The 26,283-nt window shown below is 42.7% G+C and overlaps 1 protein-coding gene across 1 annotated transcript in view; it reads right to left on the reverse strand.

Annotated features, from left to right (window-relative positions):
- The window catches only part of DENND4C (DENN domain containing 4C), an 88,177-nt gene that overhangs the window by 59,227 nt on the left and 2,667 nt on the right, over positions 1 to 26,283 (reverse strand). The window lies entirely within an intron of this gene.

Raw genomic sequence — 26,283 nt, forward strand, 5'->3', positions numbered from 1 at the left:
CGAGTTTTTACATGAGTAGAATGTGTCCTTTTATTTTAAATGCATCTCTGGGTTATTTGTGGGGCATAGGAATTCGTTCTCCCTCTCCTTCAAAATATAGTCTGGCCCCCCACAAGTTCTGAGGGAGAGTGGATCGGCCCCCTGCTGAAAAAGTTAGCTGACCCCTGTCCTAGAGGATGCCGGTGGTGAGATTTCTGTCAGCAAGGGTGCCGGAATTCTGTCTCTTTTAATTTTATACCCCCCCCCCCGAAAAAAAATACCATATTCTAAAAGCATGCATTCTCATCTCTTTTGGTCAGCAAAAAAAAAAAAAAAAAAAAAAAAAAAGGTGGGAGGAGGAGGAAGAGAAGAATCAACCTGAACTTATACATCAAGCTAAGTTGCATGAATTCAGATCATTGGTCCATCTATCTCAGAATCGAAATCACAGGCAAATATTTGCTTGGGGGCTGAACAACAGAGGAAAGGGTTAAGAAACCTTTTGTGCTCTGACACCTGAGGTTTCTTAACCCTTTCCACTGTTGTCAAAAAAGGTTATTTCTGTATGCCATAACTGCAGCCCGTGTATTGTTAGCCCCAAAATGGAAAATGAGCAAGGTCCGAACTAAAGAGGAATGGCAACTTAAACTGATGGAATATGCGTAGCTTGTGGATCTAATTTATAGAATAATAGAATAAGCAGAACATTCTTTTAAAGGAGATTGGGAAATGTTTATTGAATATATTGGGGGGAATTGTGTACACTTGAAAACGTTGGCAGCATTAAGATAAATCCAACGGTGTAAATAAATTTTGATGGAAGTAATAATGGAATAGTGAATGGTTTAGTATATATAAAATATGCAGGGATTTATGCTACGCAAAATGAACCATGGAAAGAGAAGGGAAGTCATTAATATTTTAAGGTTGTTTAAATGAATATTCTAAATTGTAAAAGGAAAAATTGTGTGTGTGTGTGTGTAGAAAGAAACCTTTTGTGCCCCTTCTAACCCTTCAAATTGCAGCAGCGCTTGTTTTAAAACCACATTAAAAATATTCACAATAATTTACGTAATTTGTTCTTCTGGCCTGAAACCAGAAGTCTCTTAACCGATTTGCGGTTAACCGCTTTGCCCTGTCCAACCACCCCCAAAACTGCTATGCTGCATAGAGGCTACTGTCAACTTTTAAACATGAATGAATCTGGAATTATTCTATTCCTTGTAGATTTATCCATGGTGTTTCAGAAAGGAGTCATCTGAAACTCTCAGAAATAAGTCTTCCCTAAAATCTACCATTCCCTCTGCTTCTCTTCTTTGTGATCTCCACCTCTAATCTCAAAACCCCCTGTAATACCGCAAGTTATCAGATTGATGCTAGAGACTCTTATGTAGCTCTTATGTACCTTCTGAACAATGATTTAGAAGAGCAAGCATCAAATAAAGGAACTGTTAATGCAAGCAGCCTCTGTTCTAGGAAAGCCCTGATCTATAGGTAATGTAAAGGTAAAGGACCCCTGGTAGGTTAAGTCCAGTCAAAAGTGGCTATGGGGTTGTGGCACTCATCTTGCTTACAGGCCAAGGGATCCTGTGTTTGTTCGCAGACAGCTTTCCGGGTCATGTGGCCAGCAGGACTAAACCACTTCTGGCGCAACGGGACACTGTGATGGAAACCAGAGCGCATGGAAACACTGTTTACCTTCCCGCAGCATCGGTACCTATTTATGTACTTGCGCTGGTGTGCTTTTGAACTGCTAGGTTGGCAGGAGCTGGGACAGAGCAATGGGAGCTCACGCCGTCGCACAGGTTTGAACCGCCGACCTTCCTATCAGCAACCCCAAGAGGCTCAGGGGTTTAGACCACAGTGCCACCCGTGTCCCTATGCCTGATTTATGGACTGGGTTGTCATTGGCTTATTGCTCTTTTTCAAAACACTACAGCCAGGGGACACCAAAGACCCGACATGTTATAAAACTGAAGATTCCCTCCCACATTCAAACATACAATTGACTGCCAAGTTTTGTGACATCAAAAGCAGCAACTCTTCTCTCAATTTATTCATCAAAAACTCCAGTAGGTTCAATTTATTCACCCAAAACTCCAATAGGTTCAAAGCACTGGTAGAATTAACCGATCAAGTATTGTGCCAACATCTAGTAAAGGTAAAGGGACCCCTGACCATTAGGTCCAGTCATGACCGACTGGGGTTGCGGCGCTCATCTCACTTTATTGGCCGAGGGAGACGGCGTACAGCTTCCGGGTCATGTGGCCAGCATGACTAAGCCGCTTCTGGCGAACCAGAGCAGCGCATGGAAATGCCGTTTACCTTCCCGCTGGAGCGGTACCTATTTATCTACTTGCACTTAGACGTGCTTTCGAACTGCTAGGTTGGCAGGAGCTGGGACCAAACAACGTGAGCTCACCCCATCGCGGGGATTCGAACCACCGGTCTTCTGATTGGCAAGCCCTAGGCTCTGTGGTTTAACCTACAGTGCCACCCACGTCCCATACATCTAGCAAGAGATAATTAAAACATTTCTCCGCCTTATTTTTAGCACCCCTTTCTTCTGAAGATGTGAAAGAGCGCCCATTCAGGTCTTTCTACTTCTGCTCAGGCGGCCTCAACAGACATACCAAGGGTTATTTGGGCGGCAGCAGGGGGCAAGTCCGCTCCTGCTTAACAGGAAAGATGTCCCTTAGCACTTAATGCTCCTGAATTCTTGACAGAAAAGACATCATTCTTCTTTCACACAAAGCCACAGCCCAGGCCCTTAACTGAAACATATGCGTGTGTATGTGTGTGTAAGGTGTTTTATTTACACACAAACAAACCTCTCAGTGAACAGGGCACACAGATAAGGAAGATTCATGCAACTGCGGTTGCAATATTTACAGATATATCATAACTAAATGGGCAAGTACTATAGAGGCACAGAGGCCTACAAATGGGAATAAACATTCATCAGATTATAACAAACAAGCCACTCCAGCTTCCAATTGTGTAGAATTGTCCTGTTGTCGTTTAGTCGTGTCCAACTCTTCATGACCCCGTGGACCAGAGCACACCAGTCACTCCTGTCTTCCACTGCCTCCCACAGTTTTGTCAAACTCATGTTCGTAGCTTCGAGAACACTGTCCCACCATCTCGTCCTCTGTCATCCCCTTCTCCTTGTGCCCTCCATCTTTCCCAACATCAGGGTCTTTTCCGGGGAGTCTTCTCTTCTCATGAGGTGGCCAAAATATTGGAACCTAAGCTTCAGGATCTGTCCTTCCAGTGAGCACTCAGGGCTGATTTCCTTCATAATGGATCGATTTGATCTTCTTGCAGTCCATGGGACTCTCAAAAGTCTCGTCCAGCACCATAATCCAAAAGCATCAATAACTACTAACATGTTTAATATTTAATATCATATATATATATATATATATATATATATATATATATATATATGCACAAAAGCTTGGACAGAGCAATGGGAGCTAACCCTGTCACACGGATTCGAACCACCAACCTTCCAATCAGCAAGCCCAAGAGGTTCAGTGGTTTAGACCACAGCACCACCCAAACCTAGCAGTTTGAAAGCACACCACTGCAAGTAGATAAATAGGTACCTATACGGCAGGAAGGTAAATGGCGTTTCCGTGTGGCCTGGCTTCCGTCACGGTATCCCGTTGCACCAGAAGCGGTTTAGTCCTGCTGGCCACATGACCTGGAAAGCTGTCTGTGGATAAACGCTGGCTCCCTCGGTCTGAAAGCAAGATGAGCACTGCAGCCCCACAGTTGAATTTGACTGCACTTAACCATCCAGGGGTCCCTTAACTTTCTTTTTATATATATTCAAATTTTAACCAAAGCAGCAGTATTTCTCTGCTCCAACATAGAGCTTATAGTTTCACCCCAATCCTGCCAGTCCTTTCCAATGCCCAAATGATGAGTGAAGTTATGACGAGGTAGCAAATGCACATTCTAAGAACCGGGATGGCTCCAAACACGGCCAACATGTCCATTCACAGCAAATACATATGCAGATTCCATTAACGTTATATTTCTCTGCAACTGAATAGCATGCAAAACCAAGTCTGCTTTCTCATATACAAATAATTTTCAAAATGCTTGTTCCAGAGTATTTCTACACCACCTAGACATCTTCTCTTCTATCACTTCCTATTAAGACAACACTTACTCCAACTTTTGTAACCTGGAAATAGGTTAACACTTGATTTACATTAATTTAGAAAGGTAATAGCTTCTTATTAAATTACACTTAATTACCTCTTCCTAGTGAAAGCAAAACAAACTCAACAAGCTGCTTCCAAGTGGCCCTACCAACGTGAGCGCTCTGTGTGTGTGTGTGTTTATGACAAAAAGAAAGAGAAAGAGAAAATATTTGGAAATATCCATTACTGCACATTCCTTAAATCCTATAAGAGACACATTTGTAACATTTGGCATTATGTTCTTACTTATGCCGCAGAACGTGGCTTCCAAATATTTCAAGTTATCATAATTCAGTATGCAACAAAACTGCTAGCATTAAGCAACTGGTTGGACTTGTCTAGATCAGCAGACTCCAGTCAATATGGAAATTCTTCAAGAAATGATACAATCCTTCTTCTCTACACTTATGGCAGAAGGGTCTAATTCTTCCCCTCCCCACTTTCCCCTCTTGCTCCATACATGAGAACAGAGTTCACATTTATTAAGGACTGGAAATTTCTTATGGGCTTTTTGCGTGAGAGAGAAAATGAACTTGTAATATCTGGATTTGAAGATTGACATAATACTGGTTTATAGAAGACAGAATGGTTGGATCTTAAGGAATGAATATCATATGTAGCTACAGGACAGAGAACACGAAGTCCTTTTATTTTATTTTATTTCTCCCTTTTCTTAATTTCCCCCCCTTTCTTTTCCTCTTCTCTCGGTTTCTCTTTCTTTAGGTTTCTCCTTTCCTTGTCTTCCTCCTGATCTTGTTCTCTTTTAGACTAAGTAGCTGTTTTGTCGCAGTATATTACAAAAGGATACTTTGTAATGGGTATTTGGGGGGGGATACAGCCGTACCTCGGAAGTTGAACAGAATCCGTTCCGGAAGTTTGTTCGACTTCCAAAACGTTCAGCTTCCAAAGCGCGGCTTCTGATTGGCTGCAGGAAGCTCCTGCAGCCAATCGGAAGCCCCGTCGGACGTTCAGCTTCTGAAAGAACGTTCAAAAACCAGAACCACCACTTCTGGTTTTCGATCGTTTGGGAGCCAAAACGTTCGACTCCCGAGGCGTTCGGGAGCTAAGGTATGACTATACCTGCGTAGCCTCACAGCAGAGCACAAGCAAATTTAGTGTGAGGAAGTTACAATAACAATGAAGATAACAGTAATAGTTATTAACATAGGTGGACTAATTCACCAAAATGTTTATTTTAGAGGTTATCAGGAAAACACATACATAACAAAATCTTCCTTCAATATAGAGGAGCCGTGGGAAAGGCCAGAGTAACACAAGAAATGGTTTATTTTAAAAATTAATTCCAACTTACACCAGCAGTATCCTATTTCACTACTTGCTAAATGTTCGTAACACCGACTTTCACAGCTAACAATGACTTTCACAGCTGTCAAATGGAACATATCTGATTCCACGGTGTCAAGTGGAAATTGAAGGAAAGGGCGATATTATCCCTAGGAAATGGGAAAAGTGACTACACCGAGTATTAGTTGGAACAGCTGGTAAATATCCTAACAAGAACGACAATTTTCAATAGCATTTACTTTTTAAATGCAAACTTGACAGAGGTGAATTATCACTTCTTAAATTTAAGGTGTGATGATTCACCTCAATCAGGTTTTTTTTTGTTTTTAATTCATCTTCCCCATAGACTGTGCTGTACGCAAACTCCACTGACTCGTCAGACAGGTTTCAGCAGAAAATCTTGGCACTAAGACTTTATAAGTCAGCATTTTTTTAAAAAAAAGTTCCTTTCCGGCTTTTTCATTAAATGATCTAACCTCTATTGCAATCAAAACGTTCCAATAGCGAAGGGCAACAAAGGGGAGACACCTGAGACAGATCTACGAATTATCCTTCCCTGCAGTTCCAATATTTACAAATACAACACTTCCTGGGTGGAAAAATGGCAGTCTCACATGCATCCTTAGGAAATTAACAATGTGGCGGAAATTGGAAAAAGGGAAACCTAAAGCGTTGTTAGTGAGGTTTTATGCCCTCATACACAGCTTTGGTAAAAACAACCACAAATTATAGGGCCCTCCAGGAAAGGGATCTTGGATCTTAATTACTGAAGAAAAACGGCTAAATATGTCGTCTATAATTGACGGCTTCTGCCAATTAGTGAGATGCAGTGTTAACTGTTCGTTCCCCCCTCCCAATGGCATTTAACTAGATGTTTGTAGTAACCAGCAATGTCTTTTGCTGACGTCATATGAGATACCCCCCTCCTCCCCCCAGGCACCTCCCACACCCTACAAAATTGGCCCTGAAGCTGGGAGACCCCCCTGAACAGTGTCTGCAGGGGGGGGGAGAGGGGTCATTCCATCCAGCAATCTGAAATCCTTGCCCTGACGCAACGCTTGGAAGCGCACAACGTTGACTTCCTCCCCAAATCACTTGCATCCATTAAAGCAGCTTTTTTCTCCAAGACAGACATGGTTCACCCCCTTCCTCAGTTAATCCCTACAGCAACCCTGTGAGGGAGGCGAAGAGGCTGTGATTGACTCCAAGGTCACCCACTGGGCTGAGGTCCAGCACCAAAGGCCTTCTGGCAGTTCCCTCATTGTGAGAAGCAAAGCTACAGGGAACCAGGCAGAGGGCCTTCTCGGTGGTGGCACCCGCCTCCCATCAGATGTCAAGGAGCTTCACAATATTCCAAAATACCTGAAGGAGTGTCTCCACCCCCATCGTTCAGCCCAGACACTGAGGTCCAGCTCCGAGGGCCTTCTGGCGGTTCCCTCGCTGTGAGAAGCAAAGCTACAGGGAACCAGACAGAGGGCCTTCTCGGTAGTGGCACCCTCCCATCAGATGTCAAAGAGATAAACAACTACCTGACATTCAGAAGTCATCTGAAGGCAGCCCTGTTCAGGGAAGTTTTTAATGTGTGACATCTTAAGTGTATTTTTGGTCTTTGTGGAAGCCACCCAGAGTGGCTGGGGAAACCCAGCCAGATGGGCAGGGTATAAATAAATTATTAATTATTATTATTATTATTATTATTATTATTATTATTATTATTATTATGCACAGTGGGGATTAGAATCCTGATCTCCCAGGTGCTAGCCTGACACTCTAACCATTATACTACCCTGCCTTCCTAGAGTACTTCTGCTATGGGGCAACTATATCAAATTCCCCAGGTGCCAGGCACGTTTTACTACTGGCACAGGTCCAACGGAGACTACGTGAAGATTATGGCATTTATGTTTACTCTTTAAATTCTTTATTCCTTTATTCCTAAACTAAAATTCTTTAGTTTGTCTGTTTTATTGGATCATAGTTGTATTCGAATAGTTTATATGGGCTTTTAAATTGTTTTAAACCAGGCTTCCTCAACCTCGGCCCTGCAGATGTTTCGAGACTACAATTCCCATCATCCCGAGACTTCCGGTCGGTGCCAGCGCTTAATGGCGGTCCTAGCTCCGAGCTCCGGAGAAGGACTGCTTCGCAAGTTCGGGTCTTACCCGCTACGGCAAGCGGGGGACCCCTAAAATCCCAGGCGCTGAAGCCTGAGAACAAGGAGACTCGGTGGGCACCTTTGCGCCCCCCGGTACCGTGAAAGAGCCTTTTTAAAGGCTACGGATCGACATCGGGAGAGAGCGCGGTGCTGAGAGTCGCTACCCAGCCTGCGAAGTGAAGCCGCGTCACCATAAGCGGAGAGCGCCGATTCCTTCCTGAAAAGAAAATTTGGACTGAATTCCCGTGAGTAAGAGCTGAAAAATAATCGGGACCCTTTAAATTTTAAAAATCGGGCTAAAAACGGGGGAGATTTAAACAAAGGAAGTCTGCCTCCCCCCGACTGCATGAAAGTGAAAGCAACGGAGCTCTAAACTTGCATCCGTTTAAACCCGCTCTTTGATCAGCTAAACCGGACATTTAGACCTTTGATCTCCCCTCTAGCTAGCAGGGCAGAGGGGAGGTGAATTTGATCAATAACTGCATGATCTATTGGAAGTAAAAAACCTCTGCTGTCTCACTCATCTGAAAGCATGAAACGGTCTGCCTTCTTAGCACACTGAACTGACTTTTCCCTGTGAAGTGATACTTTGATACAAAGTTTCCACAGTGCCTGGCTACTGTATAATACAAGAAGAAACAGCATAAACTGGGCAACTGTGGCAATTTGAAGTTACAAGTTCTTAGTAACATTGACTTTGACTGTGTTAATCTCCTTTTTTACATCTTGGACAGTCTCCTTTGTTTTCGTATTTGGAAATTCTGCTCTATGGCCATTTTGATTTGCTCCCTCTAGAGGATAAAGTAAAGTCCGGCACGGCCTAAGACAGTGGAATTTTCCAAGGGAGAATAAATCCCGTGGGAATTGACCTTGACATGAGTGGCTCACAAGAAGAGATAGTTACAAGAGCCAAGACCAAGCAACAACAACAACAACAGCTGCAGCAGCAACAGGTAAAGAAAAGAGGTTCAATCTCAGGCGCAACAGCCGGATCAGCAGGAACAACAGGACAAGACAAAGGAGCAGCCGTCTCTATGGAAGCTGTGACAGACGCCCTGCTCAAGATAAACCAAACTCTGGAGTCTTTGATAAAACAGACTTCAGAGAACACACTAAAATTAACAGAAATTTCAGCAAGATTAAACCAGAATACAGAATCTATAAATAAATTGGTGGAGGAAAACGCCACCACGCGCCAAATTGCGGAAGATGCCAAAGCCACTGCGGGAGAGACACAGGAGAAATTAGAGCCGATTGCCAAGAAGGTCTATGAGCATGATGCAACTTTGGCCTTGTGGGAGTTACAGAGGAAAGAGAGAAACTTAAAATTAAGACTGATTCCGGAGAATGAAAGAGACAACCTTGTGGAATATTTGACACGGGAGTTTGCGGATTGCTGGGACCTTGAGGAAGACGAATTCAAAATTACGACTGCCTTTAGATTGGGTAAAAAGCAAGACAGAAAGACCCCGAGAGACTGCTTGATCACACTCAGATCCAAGGAGGAAAGAGACAAAATACTAGGACTACACTTTGAAAAGGCCTTGCAAATCGGAAATTCAGCTGTACAGATCTTTAAAGACATCCCAAAATACGTTCTGGACTTAAGAAACTTCTACAAGGACTTAGCTCTTTTGCTAAAGAAAAATTCTATCCGCTTCAGGTGGGAATTCCCACAAGGACTGTCATTTGACTACAAGGCAAAGAAGGTGAAAATAAAGACAATTCAAGATAAAGACAAATTTTTGGCAAGATATCAGGAGGACCTACAGAAGGGGACTGTGGACGTACTTGCAGAACAGAGGAGAGCACTGGATATCCTGAATCTCTCGATTGGACAAAAACCACCACCATCAGAAGAAGAGCAACAACTTGGAGCTGTTGGAGGAGCCTCAGGAAAATAGCAAGATGGCTCTGCAATTCCTTAGTTGGAACTGTAATGGGCTCAATGGGCCTTTGAAGAGAAGACAAGTATTTCATATATTGAATAGAGAACAACTGGACTTGATATGCCTACAAGAAACTCACATAACCAGAGCCCACAGGAGATTACTTATAAATAAAAAGCTAGGACAAGAATTTATTTCATCAGACAAAGTTAAGAAGAGAGGAGTTGTAATATATGTGAAGGAGAAATGGGCTCCAAAAATGATATTCAAGGACGAACAAGGGAGATATCTGGCAGTGGAGATACAAATACAAGGAGAAAAACTTCTAGTGGTTGGAATTTATGCACCAAATGAAGGCAAATCTGACTTCTTTAAGAGACTCCATGAAACCCTCACTGACTATCTGGATTACAATATGATAATCATGGGAGACATGAATGGCGTGGTCTCCACCAACATGGACAAGGCACAAAGACTAACAGTTAGCAAGGAAGGGAGACTCCCTAAGACTTTTTTCGAAATGACAGAAAATATGGACTTGATAGACATATGGAGAACAAGGAACCCTCTGGAGAGAGAGGGAACTTTCTTCTCCCAAGCAATGATGATCTGGACCAGAATCGATCAAATCTGGGTTACTAGTGGAATGGCCCCAAAGATTAAGAAAGTGGAAATCTGCCCAAAAACTTGCTCCGACCATAACGCCGTGAAGATGGAGATGAAACTCACAATAACTGGTCAATTTAGATGGAGAATGAATGACACCCTCTTTCGAGATAAGGAGATTCTCACGAAGGCCCAAAAGACCCTAAAAGACTATTTTGAAATAAATTTGAGGACCGACGTGGAGAAAAGAGTGATCTGGGACGCAAGTAAAGCGGTTATGAGAGGATTTTTGATTCAACAAAATTCAATAAAGAGGAAAAAACAAAATGAGAAAAAAGAGAAGATTTTGGAAATGATAAAGGAAGGAGAGAGAAAATTAAGAACAAAACCAAAATCTCAGGACATTTTAAGAGAGATCAAGTTATATCAAACACAATATATGGAATTGATGAACCAAGAGATTGAATGGAAGATAAAGCAAATGAAGCAAAAGACTTTTGAATCAGTAAATAAATGTGGCAAACTTTTGGCATGGCAACTGAAGAAAAGGCAGAAACTAAATACAGTTACAAGCCTAGAGGTGGATGGAAAGAATATATCTAAACCTAATGAAATTAGAAATTGCTTTTTAAGTTATTTCAAAAAACTCTACACTCAAGGCCCGCAAAATGAAGAAGATATAGACAAATTCCTTGGAAAATATGGATTACAAAACATCTCTCATCAAAGTAAGATGGACTTGAACCAGAGAATCTCAGAACAAGAGATAGAGGCTGCCATTCAGAATATGCAACTGGGCAAATCTCCGGGACCAGATGGACTGACTTCCAGATACTACAAATCGCTGAAGGAATGGCTGATTCAACCACTAAGAGAAGTTTGTAACGAGATCCTCGAGGGAAAAAGGGCACCTGAATCGTGGAAAGAGGCATATATTTCACTCATACCAAAGTCAGAGACTGAAAAGACCCAACTCAAGAACTACCGCCCAATATCACTCCTTAATGTGGATTACAAAATTTTTGCAGACATTTTGGCAAAAAGATTTAAAAGAGTCTTGATGGAGAAGATTCATAAGGACCAAGCAGGTTTTCTCCCTAAAAGACACCTGGCAGACAATGTAAGGAATGTAATAGACATTCTGGAAAAGCTAGAGGTGAATATAAACACTAAAGCAGTATTGATTTTTGTGGACGCGGAGAAAGCCTTTGACAATATTTCTTGGAGTTTTATGAGGAAGAATCTTCATGGGATGGGGGTAGGCCAGGGTTTTGAGAATGGTATGGCTGCAATATATTCTGAACAAAAAGCTAAACTGATTGTAAACAATGTTGTGACTGAGGAACTTAAGATAGAAAAAGGAACACGACAGGGGTGCCCGATTTCCCCATTACTTTTTATTTCAGTTCTGGAGGTGTTGCTGAACATGATAAGAAATGACCAGCAGGTCAAAGGTGTGCAGGTCGGAGCTAAACATTATAAGTTAAGAGCGTTTGCAGATGACCTAGTATTGACTTTGCAAGAGCCAAACACTAGTACGAAAAAGGTTTTAGAAATAATACAACAGTTTGGCCAGGTAGCTGGATTTAAGTTGAACAAGCAAAAAACTAAAGTTTTAGGGAAAAACTTAACAGATATGGAAAAGGAGAAATTTCAAGAGGAAACAGGTTTGACTGTGGTAAAGAAGGTGAAATACCTAGGGGTTTACTTAACATCTAAGAATGTGAATTTGTATAAGGACAACTATGAAAAATGTTGGTCAGAAATTAAAAAAGATCTAGAAATATGGTCAAATTTGAAATTGTCAATGTTAGGCCGAATTGCAGTAATTAAAATGAATGTATTGCCTAGAATGTTATTTTTGTTTCAGACCTTGCAGATTCTTGACAAGATGGAATGTTTTAAGAGGTGGCACAAAGACATTTCGAAATTTGTCTGGCAGGGCAAAAAGCCCCGAATTAAATTTAAGATATTGACAGATGCTAAAGAAAGAGGGGGTTTTGCCCTGCCGGACCTAAAATTGTACTATGAGGCAGCAGCTTTTTGCTGGCTGAAAGAATGGATGCTCCTCGAGAACACGGACATCTTGGATCTGGAAGGTTTTAATAATGCTTTTGGTTGGCATGCATATCTTTGGTATGATAAAGTTAACAGTGCCTTTAAAAATCATATTGTTAGAAAAGCATTGTTTAATGTTTGGATAAGATATAAAGATCTATTGGAAAATAAAACCCCTAGATGGGTGTCACCAGTGGAGGCTAAAGCAGTGAAGAAACTCAATATGGAGGTCGGATGGCCGAAGTATTGGGAAATTTTAGAACAGGATGGAGATAAGTTCAAACTACAAAGTCAGGAGAAACTGAAGCATAAAGTAGAAAATTGGTTCCAATATCGTCAAATAATGGAATTTTTTAAACAGGACAGGAAAATCGGTTTCCAGGTGGAAAAATCAAAATTAGAAACCGAACTGTTAGAACCCAATACTAAGAATTTATCTAGAATGTACAACTTGCTGTTGAAATGGAACACACAGGATGAAACAGTTAAATCGGCTATGATTAAGTGGGCTCAGGATGTTGGACATAACATTATGTCAGCTGACTGGGAATGGTTATGGAACACCGGTATTAAATTTACGGCATGTAATGCCTTAAAGGAAAACATTATGAAAATGGTATACAGGTGGTACATGACCCCAGTCAAGCTGGCAAAAATCTATCATTTGCCCGATAATAAATGTTGGAAGTGTAAAGAGACTGAAGGTACCTTTTATCACCTTTGGTGGACATGCCCGAAGATTAAGGTCTTCTGGGAAATGATCTACAATGAAATGAAAAAGGTACTTAAATGTACCTTTCCTAAAAAACCAGAGGCCTTTCTCTTGGGCATTGTCGGCCAATTGGTGACAAAGAAAGATAGAATTTTTTTTTATGTATGCCACAACAGCAGCAAGAATACTCATCGCAAAGTATTGGAAGACACAAGATTTACCCACTGTGGAAGAATGGCAGATGAAAGTGATGGACTACATGATACTGGCCGAGATGACAGGCAGAATCCGTGACCAACGAAAAGAGACGGTGGAAGAAGAGTGGAGAAAATTTAAAAGCTATCTTAAGGACTACTATAAACTTAATGAATGCTAAAATGTTGTGGTTTCCAGAAGCAAAAGGGTACAGGGATACAAGGCTAGACTATAAAAGAGGACTAAGATGATAGAGATTGGAAAGTAACAATTGGGAGTTGCTAGTTGAATTATGGACATTGGGATGCAGAGAGGGGGGGTATGGGGAAGTCCAAGAAAAGAGGTTTATGAAAATATGTTTGAAATTATACGTGTATGTTTGTCATTTTTAGTGTTTGTTTGTTTTTCTTAAAAATGTTGTAAAATCAATAAAAATTTTATATAAAAAAAAAAACAATTCCCATCATCCCTGACCACTGGTCCTGCTAGCTAGGGGTCGTGGGAGTTGTAGGCCAAAAACATCTGAAGGGCCGAGGTTGAGGAAGCCTGTTTTAAACCACTTAACTATTTAAGATCATAGGGTGACAAATAAGTAAGTTCGGAATGTCACTGTGCAACTATAGCAGGCAAAAAGCAGGATAGGAATGCCAAGAGCCACAAAAACTGCTACACGTGCAGAGTGACACATTCTTTCTAAAATGTTTTTCTTTCCTAGGAAAAAAACCCCTCAAAACAAGGTCTACAGAACTTATTATTATTTAGTATACATCTCTAGTACTCTTCAGTTAAAAGCAACAACTCAGGGAAGTTTACAAAAGTGAAGCACAACAATTCAAAACACCCGATCCATTACTTTACATTTCTGTAAGCCAATACACCACATTTTCGAAGCTGAGGTTGCAACTCCATAGCTGCTTGCCTGGGTGTAAGACCCATTTAATACAGTGGGACTTACCTCTAAGTAGACCTAAGGAATGGTTTCTAAGTCAATCAAAACACCTGCACATCAAGGGTGCGCCCCCCCCACTTACTAATAGATTTATAATCTCACAGATAAAATTCAAGGAGAATAAAAATGACTTAGACCTTTGGAATTTGGGTGCAAAACCGTAGGGAGTAAAGCAAGATGGGAGAATGGAAATCAAACTTGCTTGTGTCCATAAGTGAGAATTCCCAAATGTAAAAATGTGTATTTTTTTAGTTCTTTGAACCGCACCTCCCAAATTTACTTCTCTCCCCCCCCCCCCAATCCTCAAATGGCAGTTATGGGAACCAGTTTCATTTTTACTTGATGATAGTCTCATGTTTATGAAATGTTTATAACGTGAGTCAGGTTGGTTTCCACTGAATCATCACATCAAAATCTTCAAGCAAAGCAAAAAAGGAAAAGGGGGGAAAAATCAGTGCAAAGAAAAATGCCAGCAAGCATTCATCTCTCTACCATCATGCCACAATGTATGTAGCCACGACAGCTGTATGCAGCTTCCAGGACTCAGAATCCACATCCCCGTATTGCCCAAGCAGTCCTAAAATGCAGTTTCCATTTGATATATTAGCCAGCTTTCAAATTAAAATATTTTCCGAAAGATGGTATACAATAGCTGATATAATCAGCTAAAAGGGATATGGGTGGCGCTGTAGTCTAAACCACTGAGCCTTTGGGGCTTGCCGAATGGAAGGTTGGCAGTTCGAATCTGCACGACAGGGTGAGCTCCCACTGCTTCTGCCAGCCTAGCATACCAGCTAGAGTAGATAAATAGGTACCGCTGCAGCAGGAAGGTAAACGGCGTTTCCATGCGCTCTGGTTTCCATCATGGTATCCCATTGCGCCAGAAGCAGTTTAGTTCTGCTGGCCACATGACCCGGAAAGCTGTCTGTGGACAAACGCCGGCTCCCTCAGCCTGAAAGCAAGATGAGCGCCGCAACCTCATAGTCACCTTTGACTGGACTTAACCGTCCAGGGGTCCTTTACCTTTACCTTTTTGCCTATAGTCAGCTAAAGGTAATCCCCAAAGTCAAAACCTATTTGGATCATTTCCCCCATCTAGCAATAGTACATTTTCAATTCCATCGAACCAGGCAGTACATTTAAACCATTATTTTTCTATTACCAAGCCAGGAGAAGGAAAACTAACAAGTTACCAGGCTCATTTCTGCATATTAGATCAATGGTTTGCAGCAAGCCTTTCCCATTTTGCTGGGCTGTTCACAACCACGGCAAAAGAAATCTTACAATGCCAAGCCTTTCCTACCCTCACTATTACTAGTGTGTTTCAAAACGATGTTATGTTGAGCAAAACATTTGATGTTTGCGAGTAGGAGTGCGCAAAGACTATTGTTCCCAGTTAAAGTCATCAAACTTGATATACTTGTGAAGCAAGATGAGCAGTGTTCGAAATTAGCCAGGTGCTAGGTGCATTTTGCACCTGGCTATCAGAAGATGCCTGGATGCTAGGATGGTGTCTGATGTCTCCACCATCTGGAGGTGCATGCCTGATAATCCTTGGAACTTGACTGTTTTCACAAACTTAATACCCTACCCTGTATAATGCTGTTATATTTTATCTGCACAACCAGAACAAATTTCAGGAACCAAAACCAACCTGAGCCGGAGCTGAAAACAACGTTATAGTTAATTGTTGTCGTTGTGACGTTAACATATATGAGAGAGCGCTGGAGGGGAAATAGTTAAACAGGTTGCACAGTCAGGACCCAGGGGGTGGAGTCAGTGGGACTATAAAACCAGTTCGGGGAGGAGTTCGGGGGGAGGAGCTCAATGGGAGTTATTGGTGGGTAGTTGGTTGGTTTTAGTGGGTTGGCTGGTTGGGAAAGGAGCTGGTAATAGAGAGACAGTTAGAGCAGTGGGTTCTTGAGTGTGGGGAGGTAGAAGAGATAGAGTGAGGAAAATAAGACTAAGAAAGTAAAGAGCAACAGTGTTCGGAATGCCGTAAAAGTTTTGTTTGTGTCTGAAATAAAATACACTCTTCTTTATTAATTGAGAAGCTGACTGAGACTGAAGTGATTTTACCAAGGTGGACCTGGTTGGTGGCAGCGGATTAGTGGTGTACGAGTCAATAGTCCGTGAGACGACCGGGGGCTCCGTATGAACACCACAGTCATCACTTACCCCACCCCGATGCCCTGCTCAAAGTTGTGGAGCATATTATCGCTACAAATGGTCACCATTACAAAAAAGAAGTTGGATTAGGCCAATATATACGTGAACTGTCCCTGAATCAAGTGACTTTTCTTCTTTAAGTTCTCAAAGCTCTTAACCTAGCTCAAGGTTGTCCTCTGAACTAGCCGGATGTCTAACTTAGACTCAATCCAAGTCACTCCATCATTTGAAAAATAAGACACTGGAGAAGTCTTGCGCCAAAATGGCAACTAGACGTTCCATTTCCGCGACTGTAACCTTGGTTTAAGGCACCATTTGGCACCTAGCTTATATATCTGAGTTTCTAAAACTGAAGATGAGTACAGTGGTACCTCGGGTTAAGTACTTAATTCATTCCGGAGGTCCGTTCTTAACCTGAAACTGTTCTTAACCTGAAGCACCACTTTAGCTAATGGCACCTCCTGCTGCTGCCGCGCTGCCGGAGCACAATCTCTGTTCTCATCCTGAAGCAAAGTTCTTAACTTGAAGCACTATTTCTGGGTTAGCGGAGTCTGTAACCTGAAGTGTATGTAACCTGAAGCGTATGTAACCCGAGGTACCACTGTACTAGAACACGATGTGCAAACACACAAAAACAACCCACACACCAAACAAACTCCGAACCCTATAATGTAAAAGCCATAGGAACGCAGAAAAGCTACAGTATTTTCTTCTTTATGGAAGTAACATCAAGATGCAATTGCAAATCATTCTGACACCATTTTCTTCTGTGTGTCAGAGGAGCCTTATCAACCTCCAGATGGGGGGAAGGTCATTCACATCATATGCTTTTGACCGTTTCCATGATAAACACTCTGTTTAACAGCAAATATATCTTCAATATGCAGAAGATATGCCGGTGAATTCAAAACTGAAACATGAATCGTTGGAAGGGAATTAAGGACGGCATTCTACTATAACAGATACAGATGTCTTAAAAGCAGCCGTGGAGACAACATTATCACGTCCCTCTCCTCATTTTGGATATTTTTATTTACTTTCAAGAATAGTATTTAGATACAGAATAATTAAAATGCCTTCAACAGTAGACGTTTGTCATTTTTGAGTCAGTAACAGTTATATAGCAAAGAACATTGACCCCCCTTTTTTTAAAAAAGGTCATAACCCAAAACTAGAAAAAAGTGGGAAATTAACTTTAAACTCACTGTTAGCTGCGAAAAATGACTAGCATCTGTATACCTCAGACATTTATATGCATTATTACATCTCTGATGAGCCATTTCATCTACCAGATATTCCAATATGATATTCCAGCATTACAACTGGACCATTTTATAACATGGATATTAAAATCTGGTTTACAGAGTAGTCCCAGTAATATCTCAGAATTGAAGGGCTACAGTTACTATGAAATACTAAGAAAGTCTGACGTGCAAGACACAGAAGAACAGAGAGACTGGCACCTTTTAGGGCTGGGCAATATATCACCCAAAACCGGTTTCAAGTGCATATCGTGATATCGGCTTCATCATTTCTGACCTGGCAAGAATACATCACAAATCATGGTGTGTGTGTGTGTTTGTGTGTATGCAAAAATCAGAATGTGGGGAAAACTGTGAAGCAAGCCTCCACATAGCTCCCTTTCAGACATTGTGATATATCAGTATACCTTGGTTCTCGAACTTAATCCGTTCCGGAAGTCCGTTCGACTCCCGAAACGTTCAAAAACTAAGGCGCAGCTTCCGACTGGTGCAGGTGCCCCGGAAACAATAGCTGACAGCTGCATCGGACATTCGGCTTCCAAAAAACGTTAGAAAACCAGAACACTTACTTCCGGGTTTTCGGTGTTTGGGAGCCGATTTGTTCATCAACGAAGCTGTTTGAGAATCAAGGTTCCACTGTACATTAGTATATCGTGATGTTTAGCTGGTGATATATCGCCCAGCCCTACTTCCTGCCAGACCTGACATGTCTTTCGTTTGCCTCTAAGCTGCTCACAATTTCCTCCAACCAAGCAGTTACATTTGTTCTGCTGTGAACAACCTGTTTCTCCAATGCAGTCACCTGTATTCCTTCTACAGTCTACTATTACTGGAAAGCTTTTCACATGAAAAAAATAAACAAAATCAAGATAACTGTACAGTCATACCTCATGTTACGTTTGCTTCATGTTATGTTTTTTTCAGGTTACAACCCACGGCGACCCGGAAGTACCAGAAAGGGCTACTTCCAGGTATCGCTGCTCGCGCATGCGCAGACACGTAAAATGACGTCACACGCATGCGCAGAAGTGGCGAATCGCAACCCACATGTGCACTGACGCACCGCTGCGGGTTGCGTTCTTTTCATGTTGCGAACGGGCCTCCGGAACAGATCCCGTTTGCAGCCAGAGGTACCACTGGACTATTGAGGTGTGTCTCGGTTATTTCTGAAGATTAGAGACACAGTACTACCTGTACATGTGCCCACAGAGGAAAACCCTGTCCCTGCATTTCTGTGTAAGTTGTCGTCCTCAGCATGTCACCTGACTGGAAGCTCAGAGCAGGGATTCATACAGAGATACAACATGCGACCTTTTCTGAAGATGCAGCAGACTCGGCAGAGGATGAACAGGCCAGAAGCCCAGAACTCAGCATCTCCTGTGGATAGGTGCTTTAGGCTCACAAAAGTACTGATTCCTTGCTGCCCGGTAGCAGTTTTCCCACAGTACATACGTTGTTTGGGAATTATTGGGCGAGGCATAAAAGAAAATCTCACAGCATTTTTCTGGTGTGTCTGTACATATGCGAGGAACAGATTCTGCAGAAATCATAGTCTTAACAGGTTACATAAGATGTTCACCAGCCAGAAGACCGAAAAGCCTGGTTTCCTGTCTGTAGGAAAGAGCCAAATGGCAAGAAAACAGCAAGATCAAACGGCCAGGCAGCCGATAGTTTGGTCTGAGATGAGCAAGAAAAGGGAGCAAAAAGGCAGGTAAAGACAGATCTGAGTAGGGGGTAGGGGGAAAGCAGATTTCAGTTTCTGTACTATCCCATCCTACAGATAAGGTAAAGGTAAAGGGACCCCTGACCATTAGGTCCAGTCGTGACTGACTCTGGGGTTGCGGTGCTCATCTCGCTTTATTGGCCAAGGGAGCCGGCGTACAGCTTCCGGGTCATGTGGCCGGCATGACTAAGCCGCTTCTGGCGAACCAAAGCAGGGCACGGATACGCCGTTTACCTTCCTGCCGGAGCGGTACCTATTTATCTACTTGCACTTTGACGTGCTTTCGAACTGCTAGGTTGGCAGGAGCTGGGACCGAGCAACGGGAGCTCACCCCGTCGCGGGGATTCGAACCGCCAACCTTCTGATCCTAGGCTCTGTGGTTTAACCCACAGCACCACCCGTGTCCTCATCCTACAGACAGGGGCCAAATAAAACAAGAATATATACTTCAACATGACCCCGGATAGCTCAGTTGGTTAGAGTGTGGTACTGATAACGCCAAGGTTGCAGGTTTGATCCCCGTAAGGGACAGCTGCATATTTCTGCTTTGAAGTGGGTTGGAATAGATCAGCATTTCTCAAACTTGGGTCTCCAGCTGTTTTTGGACTACAACTCCCACCATCCCTAGCTAGCGGTCAGGGATGATGGGAACTGTAGTCCGAAAACAGCTGGGGACTCAAGTTTGGGAAACCCTGAACTGGAAGATCCTCAGGATCCCTTACAAGTCAACAATTCTGTGATTAGATTAAAACCTATCAACGCCACTAGCAGCAAGGACAATGAAAACAGTGCTATTGTGGGGTGGTCTAGCTCATATAAAACCCCTCAGTGCAATACTGATCTTATAGTAAAATCTGGTTCCCAGAAAATATGGCTAGCAGGACATTTTCAAGTCAGTTTCGTTATCCCTGTGTTCCTAACAGGGAGGTTTAGATTTCCTTGCAGTGAAGATCTGAGCCACCATTTATCTATGCATGGGGAGGGAAAGTTGAAATTGGTGTCCAGTAAAAACAACTGGGGTTCAAAAACTTTTGAGCAGCCACCTTCCACGTTGGCCATCGATGAACTTTCAGTTTCACAATATGTTCTTGCCTGCTCTGGACGTGATGTTCTCTTCAGCCAGGGCATTTGACAAGCTGTTTTGTCTTGTCTCTTCTCGCCACCACTAGCACAAGAGGGTTCTGAGTGAGCCCTCTGACAGCATTTGAGGAAAGAATCATTTGATCTGAAATTGCTAGAAGCAATTGTATTCCCTTCCAACTCTACAATTCTAAGGTCATGAAAAGTCTAGAACATTTTGCCGGTTAGCATTACAGTGGTGCCCCGCAAGACGAATGCCTCGCAAGACGAAAAACCCGCTAGACGAAAGGGTTTTCCGTTTTTCGATGCGCTTCGCAAGACGAATTTCCCTATGGGCTTGCTTCGCGAGACGAAAAAGTCTCCCCCCTTTTTCTAAGCCGCTAAGCCGCTAATAGCCTTTTAGCCGCTAAGCCGCTAAGCCTTTAATAGCCGCTAAACTGCTAAACCGCCAATAGCGCTAAGCCGCTAATAGGGTTGCTTCGCAAGACAAAAAAACCGCTAGACGAAGAGACTCGCGGAACGGATTATTTTTGTCTTGCGAGGCACCACTGTACTTTCTATAGGAAAGGGTGCCTTGGTTTTGGAACGGACTTCCAGAACGGATTAAGTTTGAGAATCAAGGTACCACTGTATTACATGAATGTAGGAAGTTGTCTTAATTCAGTCAAACAAATGGTTCATCCAGCTCAGCATTTCCCATCCAGCAACATCCAAAGCATTTCATATCCAGACATGCCTGGCTTCTTCACCCACTCACATGATTTTGCTGCTTTAATTTGTACACTGGCCAGGTCTTAATTTCAGGGTGGAAAACAGAAACAGAAAGACCATGAGCTTGATGTGGCAATCCAAAGAATTAAACTCGGCCGAGCCATGTTTCACAGGTATCGTAAAACTAACCTGAACGGTTTTTCTCCCTTTGTTACCAATAGCCTTAAACTAGACTGTTCAAGATCCCTTTACGACACACGAGTAGCAGTTCCACAAATGTTTAAAACCAAGCCTCTAACGTACCAAGCCGCCAGATTTTCTGAAAGGAGTATTTGTTAGCAAGTACCATCTCGACGGCACAATGCGGTAACAAGAAACTAGATCTCTGGACAATCGTATTGGTGCACGGGAACCAAAAAATGATACTATGAACTGAGTTACTCACTTATATCAATGTTACACAATCCACATCCGCTTCAAACAGACCAAAACAGAGGCACTTGGCAAACAAAAAAACTACTCTCACTGCTCAGCTTAAAAGCTAACTTGCCAACAGCCTTTTTATTATTCTTATTATTACTTACAATATTATCTCGCAGTGCTGGATATATTCCTATTTTTATCAGCTTAATCATTTACAGCCGGAATTTGTCCACAACCACCCACTATAGAAAATTATAGATCAACCACTGGACTTTACCACCTCGATTCTTATGCTCCTTCCATCAGGCAGAAGCAGAGGGGAAGAGAAGCAGGGCTATCCCATAATTTCTGCTGATTTTCAGCTCTCTTTAGCTCTCCCTAAACTGTCACCTAGCAGCAGCCATTGCATCAGGCAATCTGAACCATTCAATCCCAGCGAATCATTTTGAGAACAGGTGCCTGAGCTTGAATAAATGAATCTTTATATGCGTCAGCCATCGGCCGTAGCAATGAAACAATAATATGATATACAAAGAATAGAAATAAAAAGTCAATTATGTAAAATACATTTTAGGGTTCTGAATCAGTAGTCAAATGGTGGATCTTATTCTGATTGCCCCAGCTAAAAACCTGGCAAACTTTGCTGTCACCTGCTCACCTTGATCTGCCAAGAGAAAGGACACTGGGGCAGTGGCTGGGCAACCTGGAATGGACAACTAAAGAGCGGTGATAATCTCATTCCTCAAGTCTTTATAAAGAGTGCAAGCCAGAAGGGCATGTGCCACCAATTCGGTGCTGCCATCTCCACAGGGACAGAAGCATTTTTCGTATGGAATCTGTTGGAATCGTCCCTCAAGTACAGCCGAGGGCAATACGTTCAATCTTGCGAGAGTAAAAGCGTGTCTGTATTTTAGAATTGCTAGGTTGTGGTGCCTGAGTTAGTTTTCCCCCTTCTCCTTCCCAATCCCTTCTTCCTTGTCATGTATTTTAGATGGTAAACATTAGGACACAGCTTTTTTATTTATTTTTTACTACAGATGTTTGGAAGCTGCTTTTGGCACTCCCCCCCCCCCAATTGTTTGGGGTCGAAATAATTTAATGAGATAAATAAAATACTTGAGGTTTTTGCACAATGGCGGGGTAGCACGTCACGTTCCTGTCACTCATGGAGATGAAAAATGAATGCCGCAAACAGGCTGTCCATAAGAAAGGAAGGGGGAGATTAATGCTGCCTTCTTCCGCAGGACAGAACTGACATGTTATTTTGTCAATAAATACCACTGCTACCGTTAAAGTGAAAGAAAAGTAGTTGATCAATGGATTAGACAAGGAAAACTACAAAGATTCCTTTGGATTCCATTTCAGCTATGTTTGTTTTGAGTTTACCTTTTCAACAAGTACAGCAGTTTGGTTTTCTTGGCCTAGCTACCCATGAACACCCAGATTAGGAATTTTTGCTTTTGTTTTGGCTCATATATATTAGCTATATATTCAAGTTATAGGAATATGGGATCCTTATTTATTTTTTACTACAGATGTTTGGAAGCTGCTTTTGGCACTCCCCCCCCCCAATTGTTTGGGGTCGAAATAATTTAATGAGATAAATAAAATACTTGAGGTTTTTGCACAATGGCGGGGTAGCACGTCACGTTCCTGTCACTCATGGAGATGAAAAATGAATGCCGCAAACAGGCTGTCCATAAGAAAGGAAGGGGGAGATTAATGCTGCCTTCTTCCGCAGGACAGAACTGACATGTTATTTTGTCAATAAATACCACTGCTACCGTTAAAGTGAAAGAAAAGTAGTTGATCAATGGATTAGACAAGGAAAACTACAAAGATTCCTTTGGATTCCATTTCAGCCATGTTTGTTTTGAGTTTACCTTTTCAACAAGTACAGCAGTTTGGTTTTCTTGGCCTAGCTACCCATGAACACCCAGATTAGGGATTTTTGCTTTTGTTTTGGCTCATATATATTAGCTATATATTCAAGTTATAGGAATATGGGATCCTTTGTTTTTAGGAGTTCTTCACCGCAATGCTTATCAGACTGAATTTAAAACTAAACTGGATTTGACAGCGGAAGTTCTGTATGTTTTACACGTGGAATTCCCCCATTTTCTCAGAATGGGATGTCTGATTTTAACAGCACTAAAACACACACACGCCTGACATTTATCTCCCTAGCTCTGATACTGGAAATTATTTCAAAGGAGTTAAAGGCACGTGGAAAGGGGAGGTATAGGAAGTTCTCTGCATTCCCAATTCATGTGCACTTTTTGTTGTTATAAATGCCACACATGACACTCAAACCTACTGTCATCACATCTCATTCAGCCCTTATTACTTATGTTTTCAAATCAGTGTTTCATAACAGCCAACCTAGATTATATTGTTAAACCATATGTTTATTTTTCTGTCATGTGTCTAGGATGGTTTCCTATTTTGACAGCAAGTCATGAGTGGGCAGCTGACACCAACTATTTGAAAAACAAAACCCACAATGCACCTATTGAAGAAAATTTGCATTCTCAGAAGATCCAGTTTATTTAAAGCAATTTATCAAAGTTTTGGGTTAACGGGGGATGAGAGAATTTCCATGCTGTGGGCCTGATTAGGGCTGCCAAGCCCTTTTACTCAAGCCATGCTCACCTGGCCTTACATGCAATGGCAGGTATGGGGCAGCTAAAGGTGATGCCAGCCCAAAAGGGAGTTTCAGGTGCCACTGATCTGCAGCACCTGTAAACCTCTCTAAAGCCACAACGATCAGTGGATTGTCTGGGCTTCAAAGCACAGTCCAGGGCACTCTACAAACCTCAACCATCATTTTTAGGAGCATTTTTCTCTCCTCTGCAGAGATTTCAAAGGTGCTCCCTGGGACAGACTCCCTCAGCCTACTGTACAAAGGTAATTCAGTGTTCCACCCACTTTTTACTCCGGACGTGCCCAGCACTGGCATACGGTCCCCTGAAGATCGCCCATGATGTAATGTGGTCTTCAGGAGAATAGGAAGCTTTCCACACTTAACTTAACTTTTCTATCTCAGGGATTGCTGGTATTTGGACATGTATTTAGAGCTGGAGGAGATGAACCATAGGATTGCAGAGTTGTAAGGGACACTTTTGAATTATGGTGCTGGAGGAGACTCTTGAGAGTCCCATGGACTGCAAGAAGATCAAACCGATCCATTCTGAAGGAAATCAGCCCTGAGTGCTCACTGGAAGGACAGATCCTGAAGCTGAGGCTCCAAGACTCTGGCCACCTCATGAGAAGAGAAGACTCCCTGGAAAAGACCCTGATGCGGGTAAAGATGGAGGGCACAAGGAGAAGGGGACAACAGAGGATGAGATGGTTGGACAGTGTTCTTGAAGCTACCAGCATGAGTTTGACCAAACTTCGGGAGACAGTGGAAGGAAGACAGGAGTGTCTGGCGTGCTTTGGTCCATGGGGTCACGAAGCGTTGGACACAACTAAATGACTAAACAACAACCACAAAGGGACCCCCATGCAACACAGGAATCGCAATGAAAGAATCCATGACAGATTCACAGGAAGGACGAAAAGGCCAAAGGAGCTGCTTCCCACATTTCTTTCGGAGGAATGTGAAAAGAGGAAAGGATGGGGAGGAAAGACCCCCCTCCCTCTTTTTCTTTAATGGAGTCCTTTTTCCCTTTAGGGTGGGGCAAGCCAGCTCCCTGAGAGACACAACACAGACAAGCTTCTTGCAAAGATTCAACTGCCTTCTTTAAATCTGCATGGGGAGCGGGGAAGTGTTGGGGGTGCAGAAGGAAGGCAGGTAATACATAATCTGGTCATCGGGAGATGGAGCAGATTTCCAGCACCCACCTCATCCCGTGGCCTCCCCCTGGTGGGTCAACAATGATGATCCAGAGAAGAGAGGTCACCAAATTCATTGCTTTAGCAACAGCAGGTAAAAATAAAAGACAGTCATTAGAAGAAGAAAAACATTTTTAATACGAAGAGGATGCAAAAGGGAATAGAAAAATCAGGGGCCTACAAAAGCCACAAGAGGAGCTTCCTTTGCCACATGGTTGCCCTTCTGGCTCCTGGGGGTTGACAGAGTTGGAGTCCCAAAGCTAGTGAAGGCCACACGATAAAGAGAGAGAAAAATCCCTCATGGATGTGAAGGTTTGAGAGCAGAGTTAGCATCCCAGTGCCAGAAGCCTTGGTTATATCCTGCCCAGATTACGGCAATGTACTCTACATGGGCTGCCTTTCAAAAGGGCTCAGAAACTTCAACAGGCTCAAAGAGCTGCAGCCAGACCGTTGAACAGGGCTGGTTATCATGAGCAGACAACTCCCTCGTTACAACAGCTCCGCTGGCTCCTGGACTGTTTCCGGGCACAATTCAAAGTGCTGGTTGTGACCTATAAACCCTGTATGGCTTAGGTCCAAGCTATCTGATAAACAGTATCCCCTCATACAAACAAGCCTGAGTTCTGAGGTCTTTGGGAGAAGACCTTTCTCTCAGTCCTGCCGCCCTCCCAGACACGCTTGGTCGGGATGCTGAGCGGGGCCTTCTTGGTGGCTGCTCCCAGACTTTGGAGCTCTCTCCCTAGAGAAGCTAGACCGGCTCCCTCCTAGTTGTCCTTCTGCCAACAGGTGAAGAACAGGCCTTTGGGAAGTGACTGCTTTTAATGAGGGGCCTGGTGCCGTTTTTGTTGTGATTGCCTGTAGATCATACATAGATCGTATGTGTGTGTCTTTAATTGTTTTTTAATTATTGGGTTTTTTTCTATGCTCTTCATAGAACTGTAGAGTTGGAAGGGACCCTGAGGAAAATGCATCTGTCCCTTACAAGGATCAAACCTGCAACCTTGGCATTATCA

This window comes from Podarcis liolepis (genome assembly GCF_965112155.1).
Source record: "Podarcis liolepis genome assembly, chromosome: 17".
NCBI lineage: Eukaryota > Metazoa > Chordata > Lepidosauria > Squamata > Lacertidae > Podarcis > Podarcis liolepis.